This window comes from Lonchura striata, chromosome 5 (genome assembly GCF_046129695.1).
Source record: "Lonchura striata isolate bLonStr1 chromosome 5, bLonStr1.mat, whole genome shotgun sequence".
Taxonomy (NCBI): Eukaryota; Metazoa; Chordata; class Aves; order Passeriformes; family Estrildidae; genus Lonchura; species Lonchura striata.
Window position 1 is genome coordinate 66313938 of NC_134607.1, and position 21342 is coordinate 66335279.

The 21342-nt window shown below is 44.7% G+C and overlaps 1 protein-coding gene across 8 annotated transcripts in view; it reads left to right on the forward strand.

The window, feature by feature from the left end:
• FRMD4A (FERM domain containing 4A) overlaps window positions 1-21342 on the forward strand; it is a 356772-nt gene that overhangs the window by 186970 nt on the left and 148460 nt on the right. The window lies entirely within an intron of this gene.

Genomic DNA, 21342 nt, shown 5'->3' on the forward strand with positions numbered 1-21342 from the left:
GGGACAGTCTGGTAGGATCTGTGCCACTGCCACCAGCCCCACCATAGCCCCTTGGGGGCCAACATGGAGCTGTACCAGGCTGGGGATTGTGCTCACTGATTATTAGCAATCACAACCCTCTGGTGTTTTCCATGGACTGCAGTTTGTCCAGTGCTGCTAGAAAATGAGGGGGACCTTAAATCAACATTGGCTGTCTATTGGTCATTACATGAACTTTTAGGGATGGTAGGAGGAGACTGAGTGGTGAAGTCTCATGACTGAACTATTTTTTGTTCAATAAATACAGCAGCCTCTTAAAAGAGGAGGTGTACTTGGTGCTGGTTTGTTTCTCTGTGAATTCTTCCAGCCTGCCTCCCTGTGGGAAACACTCAACCTCAGCTCCAGTCTGCTCATGACAGAGGAGTCTGGCTGCCCCTGTTTGGAACATGGGAAAAGTCTTTCATGGTGTTAAATCCACCCCACTAATAAATGTGTTAGGATTGCCATTATAGAGGCCACCAACTGGAGCAGACACAAGAAATGCTGAATTGTTCCTAGACAGGGTGGATCTGAGTCTGTCCCAAAGCCAAGCTCTCTTGAAGTCACCTCCAATGACTTGGGTGTTCCTGCACCATCTTTGCTTTAGTCTACGAGGGATAAAAACTGTGCTCTCCACAGGGAATGTAAACTGATTGCTGAGACAATCTCCAGCAGGTCACCCTGCTTATAATAAAATTGCATCTTGCAGCAAAGCAAGGGAAGTGTTTTTTGATCCCCTGGGTTTGCAGAAGCCAGGTCTAAACTGCTTCTCCCTAGGCTTAGCCATTTTCTGCTCAGGGTCTAGAATAATGAGATGGGATGCATCTTCTGTTCCTTTAGTTATCAAAACTTAGATAACTCATCCATGATTCCTTCCAAGACAGGCATCTCGTGCATCTCTCATTCTCTAGAGGTGCCAAGCCCTTTGTGCGGAGACCAGAAAGAGCTGAGGCTGCTAAACCCAACTGCATGCTTAAGTACTAAACACCCACAGTCCTGTGACCTAGAGCTCAGTCATGTTGTTCTGATTAAATACATGTCACCCAAGGCCTGGGTGGAAAATTCTGGAAGCCTGCAGGAAGGTCAGCAACTGTCAGGACAGTGCCCAGCAGTCCTGCTCGAGTCATCAAGCTTCAGCTGCTGAAGTTACCACAACACATGCTCTGTACTGGGACAGGCCCCCAGGAACCTGCTTTTGGTAAAGAGCTTGCTTCCCCAGAGAGACATTTGTGAACACTTCAAACCTCTAAAGTAATTTAAAACAGCAGGGAGCTTTGCCTGCAGCCTTTTTGTTTGGTTCAACCCCTTCTGCCTCAAAGAGAAATCCATCTTGAATATACAGCTCAGAGTAGCCCCAGAACAGGTCCAGTCCCATCAGGCTTCCACATGTTCCTTCTCTTGCATAAGAGAAGATGATCATGGGAAAAGAAGGTTTTTTCCTTCACTGTTTGCAACATGCCTTTGAGGCCCCACCATTGTGCAATGGATGCCATTTCCTTCAGATGTTCTCCTGGAGCAAAGGTGGAGCTGACTGGTGCCACTGAGCCAATCCTGCCCTGCGTGTGTCTGCAGCTGCATCCAAGAGGCTGCTATAAATCATCTTCACCCTTGCAGAAACTCTTCATACCCAACCAACAACATCCAATTGTTTAGAGAGAAACAGGAGCTCTTGGCCATGGGAGTTTTGGGGAAAAAACAGGACAAATTAGGCACTTCAAAGATGACTCTTTTGTGATAGCAAAAAAAGAACAGAACAAAGGCTCTGAATGCCATCCAAGTGTAAGTACCAGAGGGCACTGAAGTTGAGGGATGGCTTGCCTCTCCTTTGTTCCCTCTGTCCCTCCCAGGCTGGATTGAGGAGGATAAATCTGTGCACCTTTGACACATGCAAGTGGCTACAGGCAACATTTGTACATTAGTTGCATCTTAAGCTTAAATATAAAGTTTAGATTTCTAGTGTCCACTGCTTTTGATTCATCTATAAGACTCTTCATTTAAATCACCTATGCACTGCATGTGTTCAAGTGAGCTCACAGCAGAGGAGGGTTGTTGTTTTCCTAAATTTGAATCTTATGAGCCCAAGCTGGAGGGAAATATGGGATTTCAAACCCTGCCTTTTTTCCTTCCTCTCCTTTCAGTTCAGGAGGTGCCTTTTTTTTTAACCATGTGAGTCCCCTAAGTCTCCAAAACAGCTGACAAAGAGTAGTTTCAGGCCAGTCCTACCCCCTGCTCCTGGAGAAGAGATCTGCATGGCAGCCAGTGCTAAGTCCCAACCACAAAAAGTTATCCAAGGTCAAATTCCTCCATTCTCTGAACTTCCATCTACCCCCCAATGGGGATTACTGTCTGTCCAGCACCTGGCAGGAGTCACCCCATGTCTGCAGCATTGCATAACTTGCAGGGCCCCATTGTGTGCAGTTACTCACCAACTTCACTGGTCACTGTGCTGCTGGAGCTGCTGAGCCCTGGGACTTGAGGGGCTCTCATAAAGCTCCAGGAGGGCAGGAATGTGGGGTTTACAGTCATTGCAAACCTGCTTTGCTCCACTTCCATGAGGCCTGATCTTAACCCCTCTGTGTTCAGGGGCTTAGCACATTTGTACAGTCACTTCCATGCCTGTAAAGAGGCAGCTCATGATGAAGAGAGACCTGATTGAGGGCTGGGAATCTTTATGTTACTGTAAGTTGCTGTACTTGGATTGACCTCTGCTTTTTCTTCTTTTTTTTTTTTAATTTTTTTTTTTTAATATTCTTTAGAACCCCACAGCCACGTCATGCAGGTCCTCATGTGCACAACCACAGCTGAGACAACAACTTCGAGTATCATCAGGGCCACAGGCTGAGCTGGGCTTTGCAAAACCTCAGGTGATTAATCAGGGGTTTTTCAAAACCAGACTGCAAATGAAGAACTGTTTGTGCCAGACAAATTATATCAGAGCAGCCACTGGGATGAGGAGGTAGTGGAGGAGGAAGGGGAATAAGAAGCACAGGAGTTGGGTAATGTCTAATTAAAGTGAGAATAGAGCCAGTGTTCATCTCAGAAAAGAGAGGTTCTGGGAAGTTCACTGCATCGCATATTCTCAGGCATTCGTCATCTGAAATGTCTTTTAATTGCCACTATTATATCATATCACAAACATTCTTGCAATTTATCAGTCATAAATCCTACAAAGGGATTCTTTCATTCAAGCTATTTTCACAGAAACCTTTTCCCCTTGGATCCCAGTCCTGCAACACACTCAGACTGGGAATCTGGAAGTGGAACTTTTTACTTCTTTTTTTCTAAACACAAGTTGTTGCTTTGCAGACAACATGTTTCAGTAACGGACTGTGTGCCAGTTTCAGCTTCTTTCCTCTTCATCCCACGACAATCAGCTCTTAACAGCTCTCCTTCCTCTTATGGTAAAAGCTGAAATGTAAATAATCAGGATGTCCTAAGTGTCAGGAGCCAGCTGAGTCCTGCTAGCCCAGACCGTGGGTCTCCGACACCCGGCTGCCTTAAACATTTGGCTCAGCCAACAGACTGTGTTTATAATGTAAACTCCCCTTGTCAGCTCCTAACTCCTGGCTCCAGTTTTAGAAAATTTAACATTTCTGGGGGTTGTATTTTCCCACCACTTAGTCAAGAGCTGAAATTTTTCTTCTCAGAAAATACACTTGTGTGTCAAAGGCCAACGACCAAGAAAATATCAGTAGTTTTGCAGCCTAAATATAGCAGAGAACTGAGATCCCGAATTCCTGTGAAAGAGCCAGTGTAAACAGCCATAGTCTGAGCAACCTGGGAGGGGGCTGCACCCAGGGCTTTTTCTTTATGTTATCATACACCACGGTGCCTGGATGTCCTGGCGTGGGTGAGGAGCCCTTTGTGCAGGGACATCCTGGCCAAAGTCCTTCCCATCTATGGCCTTCATTATCCAGCCTCAGCAAAAGGTTCCAGAGGCACCCCAGCCTGGAGATGCTTTCCTTGCACTGGCTTACACCCACAGGTCATAAGGGCTTGGTTGGGTGGTCTTGATGTGGAGGTCTCAGGTTCAAGTGCTGCCCTTCAAGTTGCATTGCAAGGATAGGCCATGAGGATGACCCCCTGTGAACACAAAACTAGCCAGAAGAAATTGAACCTTGGCCCTCTGTTGGGTGCTGGTGATCCATGCTGGCTCCAAGCAATAATCCACTGCCATCCTGGGTGGGAGAATGTATTATAGCAAAACCAATCACATAGTTACCCACGGATGGTTTAACAAACACAAACACATTCCTCTGATCCATCTCATCTTACAGTTCATACATAAAGCAAAAAGTTCATATGTAGTCTTTCCTGCCAATAGCTGGGGGTGACCAGGAGAGATGAATCCATTTGCCCTGCAGAGGTCTAGGATTGCCCAGGACCATCTTCCACCCCCTTCACCTTCAGCCTAGGCCAGTGTCTGTCATTTATTAATACACATGGATAATGTCTTAACCATTAGCTGTAGATGGGAAAGACATGATAACCATTAGAGCTTCCTCTCCCTCTTGCATCAGGCTTGGGAGGGTTGGAATTAAATGAATCCTGGCCAAGGGAAATGCAGCAGGGAATATGGTGTGCATGGTGCTGAAATGGTTTGTGGATGCTCAAGGGTGGGCAGAGCTCATTTCTGTCAAAGCTGATATCGCTGGTTTACCGCATCCCTTTTCATTTCACTAACCCAACTCTCAGTGGAGCTCATTATCCTGGAATTCATTCAAGAGTCCCCATCTCCTCTAACAGGGCTCCAGACACCTTGCAGGTCTCCAGAGATTAATTGATATTAATACAGAGTAGTCATAAGTTTTCTCAGTGGGGCATTTGCTCCTGTGTCTAACAAGTTTGTTGTGTTTTAGGGATGAGTATATTTGGACAGCCTCTTGGGATTTTCTCCAAAGACTTTTCAAAGGAAAGGTCTTCTCCAAATCTTTCTACTCACATGCATCTTTTTCTGAGATGTTCTTTCCTCTTTCATTCTCAGCCACTATTTGCTTTGGTGCAGCCAGGCAGCTGTTTGAGTAGCAGGTATGAGACCAGAGCACAGTGGCAAACCCAAAAGGATGAAAAACCTGTGGCCTTGGAGAGCTGCAGTGCCCTTGAAATACCACATATCTGCCATCTTACAGATTCACACAGACCTGTTTCCCTTCCATCTGCTATTTGTCCTCTTGCTTTCCAGTATTTTTTGCTCTGCCTGTTCTTGCCAGGGGTTGCACCCTATCTCGTGTTCATAAGCAAATTAAAATGCTTGTAGGTGACACTGCTCCTAACCTCCTCTGAGGCAAAACCCAAATGCCTCTCAGGATGCCAAGTGCTGCTTCACAAGTCCATGGTGCACCCCAGGAGTGAGAGCAGCTGAGTGATTGAGCATTGTAGTGCAGCAGCTGTGGAGCATGGGACCAGCTATTTGAAGAAGACTCCTATGTTAGTCATCACTGACCTCATTTTGATCAGCCATCAATATGTTCATCCTTTTATTTCAAAATACCCAGAAAGTCTCAATGCAAAATGAAGCACACTCAGAAAAAGTACTCCAAAAGGTTTTTGCTGGGCTGTTTGGCAGTATGGGAAATCTGCAGAATCACTAACACTTGACAGTTTTTGTAGCTATTTTTTAAAAAAAAAAGGAGTTTTAAATTAGTACTCTAAGAGCCATGTGGAATCTGGAGTCAGACTAAGACAAAGCTGGATCTCGAATCAGCAGTTGTTCTGTTCTGGACTGGGGAGGTTTTTGAGGGGTAACTAAATTCTGGGAAGTGCTGAATAAGCTGCTTCATTTTTGGATGAAAGAGATGAATAACAATGTTAATTTAAAGGGAGAAATTTACCTTGGATCCATTGTTCTGGCCCAAGACAAGGACACTGGGCTCTGCACCCAGCTTTGCCAAGGACACTGCACATCTTGGGATCTTGCAAGACCTACAATGCCTGTGTGTCTGTGTTTCTTCCTCTGTTGTTCAGGATTGCGTGGGGACAATCCAAGTTTATAAAAGTGCACTTGACAAGAGATTTCAGCCAAGCTACAAAAGCTGCATTGTGCATAATGAACAGTTCCTTTAATGAGAGAGAGCACCATCATTCAGCACCAAATTCATGCAATCAGTGCAGCCATTGGCCTTCATCTTGCAAATGCAAGGAACAGCTTCCACACCATGGGCTGATAGGAGAAAAGTTGCTGTGCAGGGCTCATAAATCAGGAGGCAGAGCTGGATTAACTAGTATGTACAGCAGGATTTGGTGTGGAAGCAAGGGTAGGTGTGTTATGTTGTCCTGCTGTGATGCTCAGACTTTCTTGCACAAAGAAGAAATATCCCCTTTTCCAGATTCTTTCAAATCCCTTGAACTTGGATTATTGCCAGGAAACCAAAGGAACACAGCAAAAATCCAACAAATCTCTCTGTTGTACTTTTCCAGGCAGTCATGGGGGCATGATAAGGGGTCTTGTTACAAAAAAAAAAAAAAAAAAAAAAGATCTTATTTCTTTCCCTGTTTTCATAGAACCATTCCTGGTTTCTTTGGGTTTTCATTGCCTCCTTCCCTTTCATGAGCCTGAGCATCTGTGCCTGAAAGGTTTCATAACCCACCACTAAATGGCTTCACAGGGCAGCCTTAAACAGATTTCTGTTTGACAGCAGAAATTCAAGTCAGGCACCAACCCCAAGTATTTGCTGAATCAGAGTCTTTAATTGTATTCAATAATAAAATTGTGAAATGAGGAGCAGTGAGAGGACTTGAACAACAAGTTTCCCTTTCTCAAAACATGATACTTATCAGTTAAACATCTAACCCAGGGAATGGACAGAGGAGTGAGGAATTAGAAGGCACGAAGCTGCGATGCACAGTACCACCTAGTGACAGAGCCTGGCTGCATAAGAAGGGCAATCCTGTGTTTGCAAAGTTCAGGGTCCATTTCCCCATCCCATCCTTAATCCGATTTCCCAACTGTGCCACATCCGTGGCCATCTCCCGTGGTGCAGGGACAGCACCACTCCAGCAGCTGCTGATTTTTCCCCTCTTTTTTCATGTTTTTTTCTTTGCAAAGCAGGGTTTGGATGGACAGGGTTCCTTGTGTCCCAGCAGAGGCAGCAGTGGTGCTGTTTTGTTGGCTGTGTGGGGTGTGCAGGTTGGGCTCAGCGTTCATCTCCCACTGAATCACCCACGAGGAATTCCTCAGTGCATTGTGCAAACGGGGAAAGGAAAAATGCAAGGTCCAGTGAGTAATGCAGCCTTTCAGGGCATCTGAAATGAAAAGAAATGCCACAAACTTGTTCCATTTGTAGAAACGATGTGAAAGAGCAGTGTCACAGGCACTGCTCAAGAGCAGGCTTGTAACCTTTTCCATTAATTTCTTTTCAAAGAATTGCTTATTGAAGGCTAAGCTGCTTTTTATAAGCCTTAGAGGCTGAGTGTGTCTTTGCCCTTTTTTTATTATTATTATTGCTCCTCCTCTCCCTTGCTCTCTTTCTAGAGAAAGCAGTTACTGTACAGTGGTGGTGTTTCTCTCTCTGAGACAAGCCCTGCATCAAGGTGGGAATTTTGTCACCTTTTGGCAGAGGTGGGATTGCATACAGCAAAGTGAACTAGAAGAAATCCAGTCCTGTTGTATTTCCCCGTATTCCAGCCCACAGATTTACCCATGATCCCAGCAGATGTGCTTAAAAGACTTTGATCCCTTCTCCTCATTAAAGCCCCTCTACACACATTCTGGAGCGAGGGCTCAAAGGCTCCGCTCAGTCTCCAGGTGTGGGTGACTGACAGAGGGGACTCAGAGTCTGGGGTGCTCTCCTGCACTCGAGGGAGGCAGCACAAGAGCCCTGCACCTCCCTGCAAGCTCCATGCACATGCAAGGCTCCTGCACAAATTCTGCCTTAAATGCTTGTGTGAATTGCAGTGGGGCTGGAAGAGCCTGGGGCCACCCTCTGCTCTGTGTTTTGTGTGAGCAGACAGGGTGGCTGTGTGTAAGGTTAGAGTTAGGGTCAGAGTTAAGGTTAGGGTTAGGTTAGCCTTTTCATCCTCCATCCCAGGAAAAGGCTCCCTGGGGAAAGGATATTCAGGCTCTCTCCTGGTCCTCAGCTAAAGCTTCCCTATTGGATGGGCAGTCTCTTTCTTGAACACCAAGCAAGCTGAGATGATTTCCTTAAACTGATATCCCTTCCCCGAGTTTCACTAAAGACTGGATGGGAACCCAAACACTAATGCTGCCTTTCTTTCAGTCACTAAAATCTACTAAATCACTGGGGTGCAAAAAAAAAAAAAAAAAAAAAAAAAAAAAAAAAAAAAAAAAAATAGCACATCTGCTGGGGCCACCAACATGATTTTGTCCTGAAAAAGGTAATGTAAAGCCCCTGAGTGCAGTGATCCCAGCAAGAGCACCTGCTCACTGCCACCCATGGAACGAGGCCTCTCATGCAGACAGCAATCCCACAGCAAATACAGCATTTCCAGCATGATTTCTCCTTTGCTTTCTTGTTCTTCTTGAGCTCATTGCTTTTTTCTTTCCCACAATCCATGATGCTATGTCCAGCTCCTGAGCACGACAGCTCTGGAGGAGCTCCTGCAGCTGGGTAAACACTTCTGAGTGAATGGAGCCCTTCACAATGGAGTCACCAGGAAATCCAAACACTGTAAAGGCCAACAATTCAGCAGGGACATAATCCTGTCATTACAACCCAAGCACCAGGAAAACACAGTCTGAATTGTGTTGCACCCCAAACAATAGGTTTTCCATCCCACAGGCCTCCAGGAGTGGCTCTTTCCCTCGACTTCATTCAGCCATTCTGCAGAAGGATTTTGGGATCTCCCCCCTCCTCACCCTGGAAATTCAGCTACAATAGGCTGTACCAGCCCCACTCCCCTTACAGGTCTGAAGGATGATAAATGCAGAAATATTAACAGGTTGAATTCTGTCCGTGTTTATGCAGGGATAAATGTGAATGATGACAGTGAGTTTACTGCTGATTTATACCAACCAGGTTGATGGAGAGCTGGGTCAGGAGTTTACTGCTGATTTATACCAACCAGGTTGGGTTGATGGAGAGCTGGGTCAGGTTGGCTGCTTCCACAGGCACAGTGTTACATGGACTTGTAGGCAGCAGGGTGAGGAGCAGAAGTGGAGGAGTCTATTCCATAATGTCTTTCCCTGGCATCTGGGAACAGGTGTTGGAAATCCAGTGTCATTCACCTCTGTCTGTGCATTTGCACAGTGGCTTTGTCCACTGTGGTCTCTTCTGACTCTCAGATTCGTTGCTTGGACCCATGCAAGATCTCTTTCCCCAGAATTACTGATCATATATGTTTTTCTGGAATGCAATTGCATGCAAAGCAACTCTCATTAATCTTCGTCCATTGCTTCAAGGCAAACTTCCTTAGCTGTAAATTGCAGATTTTACCAGGACCTGACCTTGAACAGCGAAGCCAATATAATACATGCTGATATGGGCAAACTGGCTGTGAGTCTCAAGTGAGCAAACACCAAGCCAAATCCCAAAGTCCAGAATTAGGCAGCTTTATAGTAACTGAGGAGCTGGCTCACTGCATTATTGGCATACAGGGAAATTAATCATATCCTGCAACAACGTCCACAGGATGTGTTTGATTTATTACTAATCCTGTACACTCTTGCAGCTGCTGATGTGCTGCCAGAGGGTACCCTAATGATGCAGCTGGCACCCCTGTGTGACAGCCATCAACACAGCCAGTGCCTGGTGTTGGATCCATCATCCTCAGCATTTGCTACCTGAGCTGAAAAATCAAGCCCTGGAGCTGAGAGTTTAAATTTGTCTCCTATAGAAATAATATTTATTTATTATTGTTATACATTCTTATACAAGGATAAGAATATATAATGTGCCCAGAGTGGGGGAGCATGTGTAAAATAATAGATATTTCAAAATACTCCAAACTGCAGAAGAAAACTGCTCTTGTCTCAGCCTATGTGAGTTTCTATCACCCAGCTGCCCCGTGCTGGGCAGTCAGTGGTGGAGGTGTGTGGGGAAGCTGTGCATCACCCTGAGGCCGAGATGGCTTGTAATCAAGAATGGAATGACACAGCTAGAGCAGTGCTGTCTTCCCAAAACACATCTGACCCTCATGAGATTAGGCCATGGAAAGAGGCTATGGAAGAATTAAGTTCTCATTCTCTGAGGGTTTCTTGTCTTATTTTAGTCCTGGGCCTTGCCTGATAAAAGGCATTTCAAATTTTAAAATTCACAACACAATGTTTGGGAAAATAGAAATATATTGACTATGGCAGTATTTATATTACATATTATATATGTAATATATATATATATATATACACATATATAATATTACATATTATATATGTAATATATATAATATATTATATTAAGCTTTTAAAAAAAAATTCAAATTAGAACCTTTTTCTTTTTTGTAGGGAAAGTCAAAATAAATTGTTGTGAATTTTCCCACTTTTTCAGAACCAAACATGACTTTTAGCAAAACATAAATTTCTAGGGCATTTTGACTTTTTCATGGGTAGTTTGTCTCCCAAAATACTACTTTCATCAGCACCTTTCCAGTTTACCAAATTAGTCCTTTAGCTCAGGGGCTGGTCATGCACACAGCATTAAATGTGTCTGCTGACCAGGCAAGGGCTGTGTCCATTCTCACACCAGTGGTACCACTGACAAAAGGAGATTAGACTTATTCAGTTCATCTCACTTCCCGTGGAAAAACCTGCTTTGTGCAGAACACAAGAGTCTGATTTGCAGAGCAAGGGTGATGTGTTTCCAAGGGTAAAGATGAAATGCAAGGTAACACAGCTTCTGAAGAGGGTCGCACTGAGCTCAAGGTTGCTTCAAAAGACCTTTCTTTTTTAGGATGTGCAGTCATGTCATGAGTTAGGCCTGGCTTTAAATCCCTCAAAATCAGAGACTGAGTGGTAGGGCTGGTTTAAATGCACATAACTGATAGCTGTGGACATTAAGATATAAGGGCTTACCTGTTTTATTAACAGTGGGACAGTGTTTTTGCCTGACATCCCTATCTCCTTCCACCCTGGCCAATAAAGCAGGGGGAAGTTGGTGCATGGCAGGAGACCTTTGCATCATCTGGAGACCCTTCCCCAGGGCAGGGTCCTTCTCCTCCAGCACAGGCAGGACATCTGTGACCCAGTGTGGGGAACCCTGGGGCAGAGATCCCAGTCAGACGTGGCCCAGCCTGGCTGTTAATTATCCCACAAGGAAGGGGAACTCGCTGCGTAAATCATGAAACGAGGGCTGTCAGCATCAGAGGGGATTCGCACTGGGATGACAGGCATGACCTGCTTTTCATGCTTTCTCTTTTTATTTGGTGACATGCTGTCACTCAGTGAATAATCTGGAGTTTTTCTCTCGGGGGTTTCTCCCTTGTTCCTTCAGTAGTGAGGATAACCAAGGTGGGGATGTGGGACAGCAGTCACACAGCTTCAAATGCCCCAAACACAATCTCTTGCAGCTGGGTAACTCTACTCATCCTGGATGCATAAATTCTTACTAAATGACAATGGTACATAATGCACAGGATTGCCTTCAAAATTCCTTCAGTAGGTGACCCACTAGCCCTAGTTCTCACTGAAATACATTTGACACCAGACCAACAAACATACATCAATTTTGCACAAAAATATATGCATATGTAGGGGGAAGAGGCCTTAAAACAGGCAAACTGCCAACCCACTTGTAACAACCTTTGGTTTTGTTCTGTGGGTATATTCAAAGAGGGAAAGGTGGGTTCTGAGTTAGGACTTTCCTTGTTGTGCCAGAAATGGAGATGGCAGTCCAAAAAGCCTATTCAAATGCTTCTGAAAAGTGGGATTGCTTTCTCAGCACCCAAGATTCAACATTTACTTACACGTCACCCCAAATGAGATGCCTCAAGTTAATGCAACCCTGAGCCTCCATTTGAGCTGAACTGAGATCTCTGTTTGCCTAAATGTGACATTTAGCACAAGGTCTCTCAGGGCAGCATTAGGTACCAAACATGAGATGTGGCAGCATGTTTAGACATGTGGACATTCAGGCCTGATCTCCCAACCAAAATCTACCATGATCAGCAGAAACTTGCTTTAATCCCTTCTAGCTCATCAAGCTGTTGATAATTATAAATCATAATTATATTATAATAGTAAGCCATCAATTACTAGAGACTACAGAAAGAGAAATGAAAACATTTTCTAAATTTATGCTGTTGCAAAGTGATTTTGACAGACTCTTTGCTGACAGCACCTTGCATCTGCCATACTGAGCACAACAGCAGGCTCAGTACAGGTCACTGACTCAATGGGGGTTGTATTTTTGTTTTAGTACATTGCAGATCTTTAATCCTGCAGAAAAGGAGGCTCAGGGGTGATCTTATCACTCTCTATTACTACCTGAAAGGAGGTTGCAGCTATCAGGGTTGGACTCTTCTCCCAGGCAGGCAGTGACAGGAGGAGGGGAGATTGTCTTAAGATGTGCTAGGCGAGGTTCAGGTTGGACAGTGGGAGGGATTTCTTCACAGAAAGGGTGATTAGACATTGGAATGGGCTGCCCAGGGAGGTGGTGGAGTCATCATCCTGAAGGTGTTTAATGAAAGCCTGGATGTGGCGCTCAGTGCCATGGTCTGGTTGACAAGGTGGAGCTTGGTCATAAGTTGGACTTGATGATCTCAGAGGCCTTTTCCAACCTCACTGAGTCTGTGATTACAGTAGGGTGCAGCAAAAAGTCTGGATGCTGTAGCACAGGGACAAATGTGCCCTTTCACAAGCATTTTCTCTGCCCACATAGCACCCAAAATGCAAGGCCAGCTCCTCCTGCCTGGACAATGCTAGATGCAAAGAAAAAGCAAAATCACTTTTTGCAGTGATTGTTTTTGCAGCCATCCTGGGGGGAATCATTCTCCAGGAAACCTCAGGTGGCTCTGGGTACCCAGTGCTTTCCACAGCTACAAGCTCAGGAAAGAGTCAGAGCATCACTGTTGCTCAAAAGAGGCAAAGCCCACGGAAAGCTGGGTTATGTTCACACCTCCAGAGTGGGCTGGCATCCTCAAACACCCCTTAGCAATGCTGCAGCAGAATTATGGTCCTTAAGCTGCTGCCAGGAGAGCCAGGGCACTTGATTAAAGAAGGGAACAGCAAGACACAAGCCACCTGCTCCCATTCCATTGCTCAAGCTGCCCGTGAGGCACAAGGAGCAGCATGGAGAACAGCCCTGTGCGCAGGAATACCCATCACAGGGTCTGTGCAGAGGGTGCTGGGTTTGCCATATTTATGTAACTTTAGGCTCTGTTTCTCATGAAGACAGGGGTTTGGGCAGGCTGGCTCCCTGGTGCTGCTCTGTAATTCAGTGTAAATGCCCCTCTTCCCTTGGAGGCAACCAGAGGCTGCTGCAGATTGCACTGGGGGTTAGCCACAACCTTCAGAAAACTATGGAAAAATGCACCGTGTCCACCATCCTTTGTCAAAACACTAAACAACAGCCTGCCAAAGTTGGTAAATACTCCATGGAAGGCACAGGGGGCCACAAAGTGAATGTTTTATCAGCTGCCAATACAACATTTGCATCTGGCAGAGATCATGCTCTGCACCCAGAGCCACGTGAGTTTTCAGCATTAGCACTGCGCCCTGAATGCATTTTTCACCCCAACTCCTCGTTTCTAGGGATGCCATTACAAACAGGTTTTATTATTCAGTAGCAAATCAATCCAGCTATGCTGAGCACAGTCCAATTATTGCTTGTAGTTACTGTAGGCTGAAGAAGTCATAAATAAATGAGCACGGTATTTAACATTTCAGTCCCACTGTAAGCACCCAGACCCTTGTTGGCTCTGTGTGAATGGCTTGGTGTAGGGAGGATTTTTGGTAGGCATGGCAGGGCAGCACTGTCAGAAGGCAGGTTGTGGTGCTCCATGAGGGCCCAGAAAAATGCAGGATAAATGAGGGGTAAATGCAGATAGTTTTTTTCTTTTGTTTCCCAGCATGAAGGTCAGCAGGGGCCTCTTCCTGCTCACCCAGTGTCAGCTCATGGGTGCAGGAAAGCCAGGAAAAGGTGCTTTGTGAAACCCCAGACATCTCCCAGGGGACAGGGCAGAATGCTGGGCTCACTTTCCTTCTCTTACCACCATTCCCAAAGCATCCCAGATGTTTGATTTTGAGTTTCAAACCTTATTTTGAGAGGGTTTGGGCTGTTCTGTGGTAATAAAGCATCCTGCAGTATACTAGTTACTCTTTACCTCATTAGCCCAATGTTGTATGAACAGCCACACAAGTACAACGATGTTCAGCTGCAATACAAACACAGTCACTGCTAAACTGACTCATTTAAAAAAAGTATTCCTTACATCTGGCTTTCTTGTGGATTGTGTTTTTTCCCTTCTCATCTCTTCTTTTCCCCCAGACTGCTTTCCTACTTCTAACTTCAGTTGTCCCAGTTTGTGCAAGCTGTCACAAGTGCTGCAAGGAGGGAAGGTGTCCCCAGGCAGGCAGCCTGCAGGGACCTGCCACACAGAGCTTGTGTCCATGTCTGTGTCCCTCTCCATGCCCAGTCAAAGCAGCCCAGAACTCGCTGTGATGGTGGTGAGGAGGATGCTGGGGTTTAACTTGTGCACTCATTTATAGTCAACTGTAGGGTCAAACAAACTATTATTATTATTATTATTATTATTATTATTATTATTATTATTACTACTACTACTACTACTACTACCAACTGATTCTGCCAGGGAGACATTTGCAATTCTGCACCATCCCTTTTTGTAATTTTGCTCCTGGTCACTTGGTAGTGCATAAATCAGCTTTCTTCACTAGTTTGGGAAAAAAACAAGTGAAGCAGCAAAGCAGGTGGCAGCTTCTTGATTCTGTTTGTCAGAAGCAGCAAGCTGTACTCAGCCATCCAGCAGTTTAAGGATTTTGTTTTGAGGGAATAAAAGGATGAGAGGGAAATGGGGTATTTCCTATGGATTGCCTTGTTTATTTGCTTGGGCTCGCTTGTTACTCTGCAAGGGGAAATCAGCAGGAAAAATAATTTCTAGTGAAAGCCATGAAAAGAGAAGACTTCCAGATTTCCCTCCAGATATTTTGCACAGCCCTGTATAAAGTATTTAGTAAGCTGCTACTGAAATCAACTCCTCTCAAGGGTTGTTCTTTCCTTCCCTGACAGCAATAGGTCTGTTATGGGGTCCTCACTCCCCAGGTCTGAGTGTGGGCTGTATTTTAGCTGAAATAACCCTCTGAAACATTGAGAACTGCCATCCTTGTTCTTTGGGGGAACCTTGTGACATTTCTCACTCCCGTGGATATAGTGGTGTGGAAAGCCACAAGGACCTGCCACGTCCTGATCTCCAGAGCTTCTCCCAGGGGCTTGAAAAGCAGAGCAGTGGCTGCTGCACACTGTCCCAGTTGCTCTAGAGAATCAAAGGCTAGAGCACACTGCACACACATCCAGTGCATCATCCTTTAAAGTTAAAAATCTAGTGACATGCCTTGGAAAACCTTCCTGTTTCTAGGTAGGCTGTAGCCCAGAGGCCTGAATTCAGAGGTCATGAGATTTCTCACTTGACTCGGGAAGTGGCAGCAGATTTCTGTGGACTGGCACAATCCTCAGACTTGACAGTAGGTCTGCTCAAAATCTGAGTATGTGTGCTCTTCCTAGAGGGTTTATTTATTTTGGCCTTGGTGGAAGTACCCAGCCCAGCACTGGGAACAGTGCTATAAGGGCTCTGGGAATAACCACAGAGACAACCTATGTGATCACCACTGGAAAAACCCACCATTCACCACCAATTATCACACTCTAGGTCTCAAGAGAGACTACAATTATTCCCTGCTCCAAGTCTAGAGCAAATCAGCATTTTTCCAGTAATTGCAGTGTAGTAACTATTGTAGATGTTGACTTTTTAATAGCAAACACTGCTCAAGCATTAGATTTACAGCCATGTTAGTTAGCTTTAGTGACTTGGGAATCAATTAGCTTGCTGTGGAACATGACCAAAGATTATAGGGTAGCCCATGTAATAATTTACACTGCCATCTAGAAGGAAAACTGTAACTTCAGTGTTTCACATAGACAGACACCCTGTTTGCACAGCAATAATTCCAGTAATAACAGCCATAAAAAGGGAAAATGGGAAAAAACAGTGACTACAAAACAGGGGGAGATGTGTAGAGAGCACTGGGTGGTGTTGGGAACTTTGCCATTCCCAATTATTTTTTAGAGTGATAATGGTGGTAGCATTTAGTTAATGACTGTGTCTTCCCAGTTCAATTCACGTGGGTTGATGCTTCTCCCTGCCCAGGAGAAGGCTCCTCCCAGCCCAGGCACTAGGACACAGCCACTCTGTGTGTTGTGTCATCAGCAACACAAATCCCTCTGCCAGCCCTTACTCCCTCACTAACAACTTGCCCCCTTGACTGGTGCCAGCACTGCTGATTTCCAGGATCAGTTTTATAGGGAGCATTTTGCCCATTTTCCGCCCACCTCTCTGCTTCCCAGCACTTCTTCCCACACTTGACTCTTTTATCCCACATGGGGCAGGAAAAACTTGTGCCTATTTCTCCAGGTCTCTCCACACAAAGAAAACATCTTTTCTTTAACTCCTCTGAAACAAGACCACTCAGGTCAGCTTTTCAGCCTGTGTTTCCAAGCAAGTTATAGAGAAAGAACATTTAATTAATGTTTTTCCTCCTGCAACGAAGTTGCTGCTGTGACCCTTTAACTATTGGCTTTGTTCATCATTCTCTCATTTATTTCCCATTTATTTCAGTCCTCCCTTCACTTGAAGCTGGCAGCTGAGCTTTTGAAAGCATCCAAGTAGAGCAGTCCCCTCACAAAACAAGAACTGGAGAAATTATATGAAAACTGGTTGCTGTCATTACAAAATGAATTAAGACAGAGTCTTCCATATGCAAATATTCATCACCATACCATAAAAAGTGTATATTAATATATCAGACAATTCCCTTGACTCTAACCAGCAGAGCACACTCCATTTTAAAAATTACTATGGTTCAAAAATACTAAGACTTCTTTAAAATAATGGAATTGATAAAATGTGTAGAGTTGGGCTCTATTCTCCTTCACCTTCTGGATTCAGCCCAGAAAAGCAGGTTTTTAGAAAAATGTCATCTATCATGAGATTTGGCAACCTTGCACTCTCAGACCGTAAGGTCACTGTCACTGCAGCATGGCAGCTGTCTCTGGGAGGAGGAGGAGGGGCAGAAGTGTCTGACTGCAAGCCAGGGAAAAGAAAATTAGCATTGCTCTAAACGAGGAGCCTGAGCTGCAGTGGGGAGACAGCATCACTGCCCCTCTGACGTGGCCCAAATGCCATGGGGACGTGTGACCCTACTCCAGCCACCTGCCCATCAGGTAGGGACACCCAAGCCAGGGTCCCCAGAGAGCAGCACAGCCCTGCCACCATCCACAGTGCTGCATCCTCAGCAATCAGCACAGCAGAGCCTTTTACCATCCCTTGTTACAGCTTGAATATGCAAAGGATAAGTATAAATGCAGTGAACTCCCAGTGCAGGTGTCTGTCCCAGTTTTGGAGGTGGGGTTTATTTGTATTTAGTTGCAGTTAAGCAATGATTGCAAACATCAGGGTCTGTGGGCATTTGGGTTTTATTTCCTCTCCTACTCCCATACTTTCAATGAGAATTGCTGCAGAAATTCTTGTTTTGCCTGAAAATATGTCTTTCACTAGCCATGACTGTGTTTAAGCCTGTTCAATTGCTTTAATAACAGCCCTTCCAACACACTAAATATGAAAATATTTTCAATGTACTCAAATTCTTATCAACAGAGTGCAGTCACCATCACTGTATTCTGCAAAGCCAAACCACAAATATTAGTGAGTTTTTTGTATAGCTTAATTGCCAGGTATCCTTTCTGACCAATGGAATATGCTGCTATAGCTAATATGAATAGAAATTCTTACCATATTTTGAATTAAACAAGCTCAAAGAGTAATTGCAAAAGGTATCACTTTAACAATAGTTGATTTGTGTGTTATGGCTGAAATCTCTATTCACCTCTCATGATTTAATGAGTTACACTTCACAGTCAGGATAGAGAGAAGCATGTTCTGATCAAACTCAGGTTATACATGAAGACAGAGAGACAATACAAAATGAAATGTCACTGAGAAATAGGTGGGAAAGAACAGATTTAACCATAATCACAACCTTTTTCATCTGAAAAGCAGGCACTTTGTTTTCTCTAGCCCAAAGACTGCAACCACACTACAGAACTGCATAAACTACCACTATAGTAGCCATCAAGTACTGGGGGTTTGGTAGTTGAGAAGTTCACTGGAGTTCACCAGTCTTCAGAAACAAAACAATTCCTGTTTCTCATTCCCAGCAGTCAAGGTGGCCATGGGGAAAAGGTGCTACTACACTGCAAGTCCCACATCTCATCTCTGAGGTAGTGTCAACCAGGTTACAGATGTTCTGAATGTGGGGATTAGATGTATAATGATGACTTTTTATGAATCAGCACTGATCCATCCTTTCCTGCAGAAATGGAGCAGGGGATGACAGGCTGAGCAACAGGAGCATTTTTGAAGCCATAGCACATAGGGTAAGATGTTCACTTTTTTAATGCAGGGGCTTTGTGGTTTGAGACCTCTCCAGGACATATGAATTTCAGTTTCTCATGTCTTATTTTTGGGGAAAAATATCTACATCACTTATCCTACAGCCTCCCATATTTGCAAGGCCTGTTCCAGTCATTAGATGGAAGGCATAAAGAATCCTCAAAGAGGCATCAATACTCAACTCTTGTGTCCCAAAGAGCAGCAAGGAAGGGACACCTCCATGCCCTCCTGCCCTTCTCAGGGCTGGTCTTCAGCAGCTCTGGGCCTGTGTGGCCCATGCAAACAGAGTTAGACATCACAGGGACATCCCAGGCTGGTGCAAACCCTGCAGCCCCTGGGATGCTCAGAAACCAGACCAAAACTGTGTATGGAGAGGAAATGAGCAGCCTTTGTGAAGGGAACTAATGAAACCCTTCAGTCTCCTCAGCTGAGGGCTAACAGTCTTTGTGGTGACCACCCTGGACAGAGTATCAGGGAGAGCTGGGGTTTATCCTGGTGTGCTTCAGTAATGAAAAGGAAATCGTTTTCAGATGAGCAATAGAAGCCCATGCTCCCAAAGACGTCAGATAGGCAGCAATCAAGTTAAACAATAAATCAAGTAACACTGAGCCTTTGCTGTAGCAGAGCACCATTATGACTGGTTCTGTGTTTATTTAGAAGAGATTAGCCCATTTAAAATGTTTTCATATTAAATGTAATTTGGGTGTTAGTTATTGACTGGGTCTAAATGCAAACACTATTGGTCAGATAAATATCTTCTGACATATAAGATCTGTTCACTGCACTTTTACAACATGAGGCCTTACTTGCTCCAAGATTTATTTTCTGTTCCCTTCCTCTCTTTGCAGGGATTGCTTCATAAAGATTAAAAAAAGTGTAAAGTAGAAATCACTGATAAAACTGTCAGAAATGGAGCAGCCTTTGTTAATCACTGATTCATTAGCTGGGGGAAGAAGAGGGGTCTCGAGCCAGCACAAAGGGTTTGGTGTCACAAGGCCTGTGATTTATTCCTAAGTCTGTCTCTCCATGCCCAATTTGGTACAGGATCTTACCCAGGTAAATTGATCTCTCTATGACTCCATTTTCCCATCTGTTCAACTGAAGTAATGATCTTGCCTCACAGAGGTAGTGAAAACTTTCAATAAGAAAAGCTTACCTGAAAAACCACAACTGCATCTGAAATTAGGCTACCCCCTACTAACAACTACAGGAGATTTCCCTGGTTTTGTTTGGTGGGCAAGCAATGGAGTAGGGAAAAACACTTAAAGAAATAAAATAGTATAACCAAAAAGTAAGAGAAATTGAAAGAAGGCTTACAGTACTTTTTATTCCAATTGCTAAAATTGTCATTTTACTGTGTCACTTTAGTATCTCCTGAATCCTTCTTTAAGGTTATATATTGAAACATTGTCTGAGTAGCTTTTTATTTTTTGTTACATTTGTCTAGAAAAATCTTTTCATAATTATTTTGATGCCATTTTGAAATGTTCTCAGGATTTTCTGCAAAATGTGAAAGCTTTTCCAACTGGTGTAAGTTTTGCAATCCTCAGTAGAAGGCAGTGTAAAACTACAAAAATATTCTTCAAATCTGAAATCATGCAAAGTACAAAGGCTATTTCAGTACAAAAAGCTAAACAAATTAGAATGAGTTTGATTTATTCCTCTGTGCAAAAGAGCGTACTTCATTATGTAGCTCAGTGCAAGAAGTGCATGTAGATTTTCCCTAACAGGAGGCACATTTTTGGACTTGGCTCTCTCAGCTATTCATTTGATGTCCTTCACAATTACCTGTGCTGTCTTTTGGCATCAAAGAAGCTTCTGGCTGACTTTCACCTACACCAGTCAACTGCAGCATCAGAGGAAAATGTGGGGGAGAATAATTTTGCCTCATTCAGCCTTGTTCTCAGGTTCTTGCCATTCATTCCCCATTTGCTCAGCAGCTCCCCTGCATGGATGAGGTTGTTCACTTGCCTTTGGATGAAAGAGGTTTTTACTTGTTGCATTTTACTTCTGCCTGCCCTGGAGCCATGCTGGTGGCCTGAGAGCATCTCTCCAGATCTCCCCCAGCCAAAAAGTGTTTTCTGCCAGCACCATAGGCATCTTCAGGAGCTCCTGCTCCTCCCCTGGGGAAAGGCCTCTCCATCTTCCACCACCACCAATCCCTTTTTATGGGTGGAAGGGGCTCCTGCCATGTTTGGTCCTTCCTGCATTGGTTTGCTTTCAAGCCATTTCAGGTGAAAATGGCAATATTCTGTGAATAGGAAGAAGTTTCTGCGACAGAGCTTTGCTCAGCTCTGAAGAAAAGGGAAGCATGTGTCCCCTCTACTCCATGAGAGAAGGGATTTGTGAGGACTTGACCTCCAGCAAGGAGGGGAATCCCTCATCCCTTCCACTTCTCCTGCAAGGACAGGCATGGCTCACAGCACGTTCCATCAGGAAGATTTCCTTCTTTCTTCTTCTCAGTCCCAGACCCAGGTGGGTGCAAAGAGGAAGGAACTGCAGCAATGGCTGCTGTCTCCAGCATCACTCCACTGAGTCATGGGTGACCCCAGGAGGGCTGGTGACACACCCAGCTCCTCTTTGGTCACTTATGCACACTTGAGCTGTTTGCTTTGTTTGGCCTCTTGGATGCCAGGATTACCCAGAGCTAACTGGGACACAGGCGACTTACACGTGACTCCTGTCCCTTTCCACACCAGCCCCAGGCTGGAGCTGCAGGCAGGATTTGGCAGCCCAAGGTCACAGCAC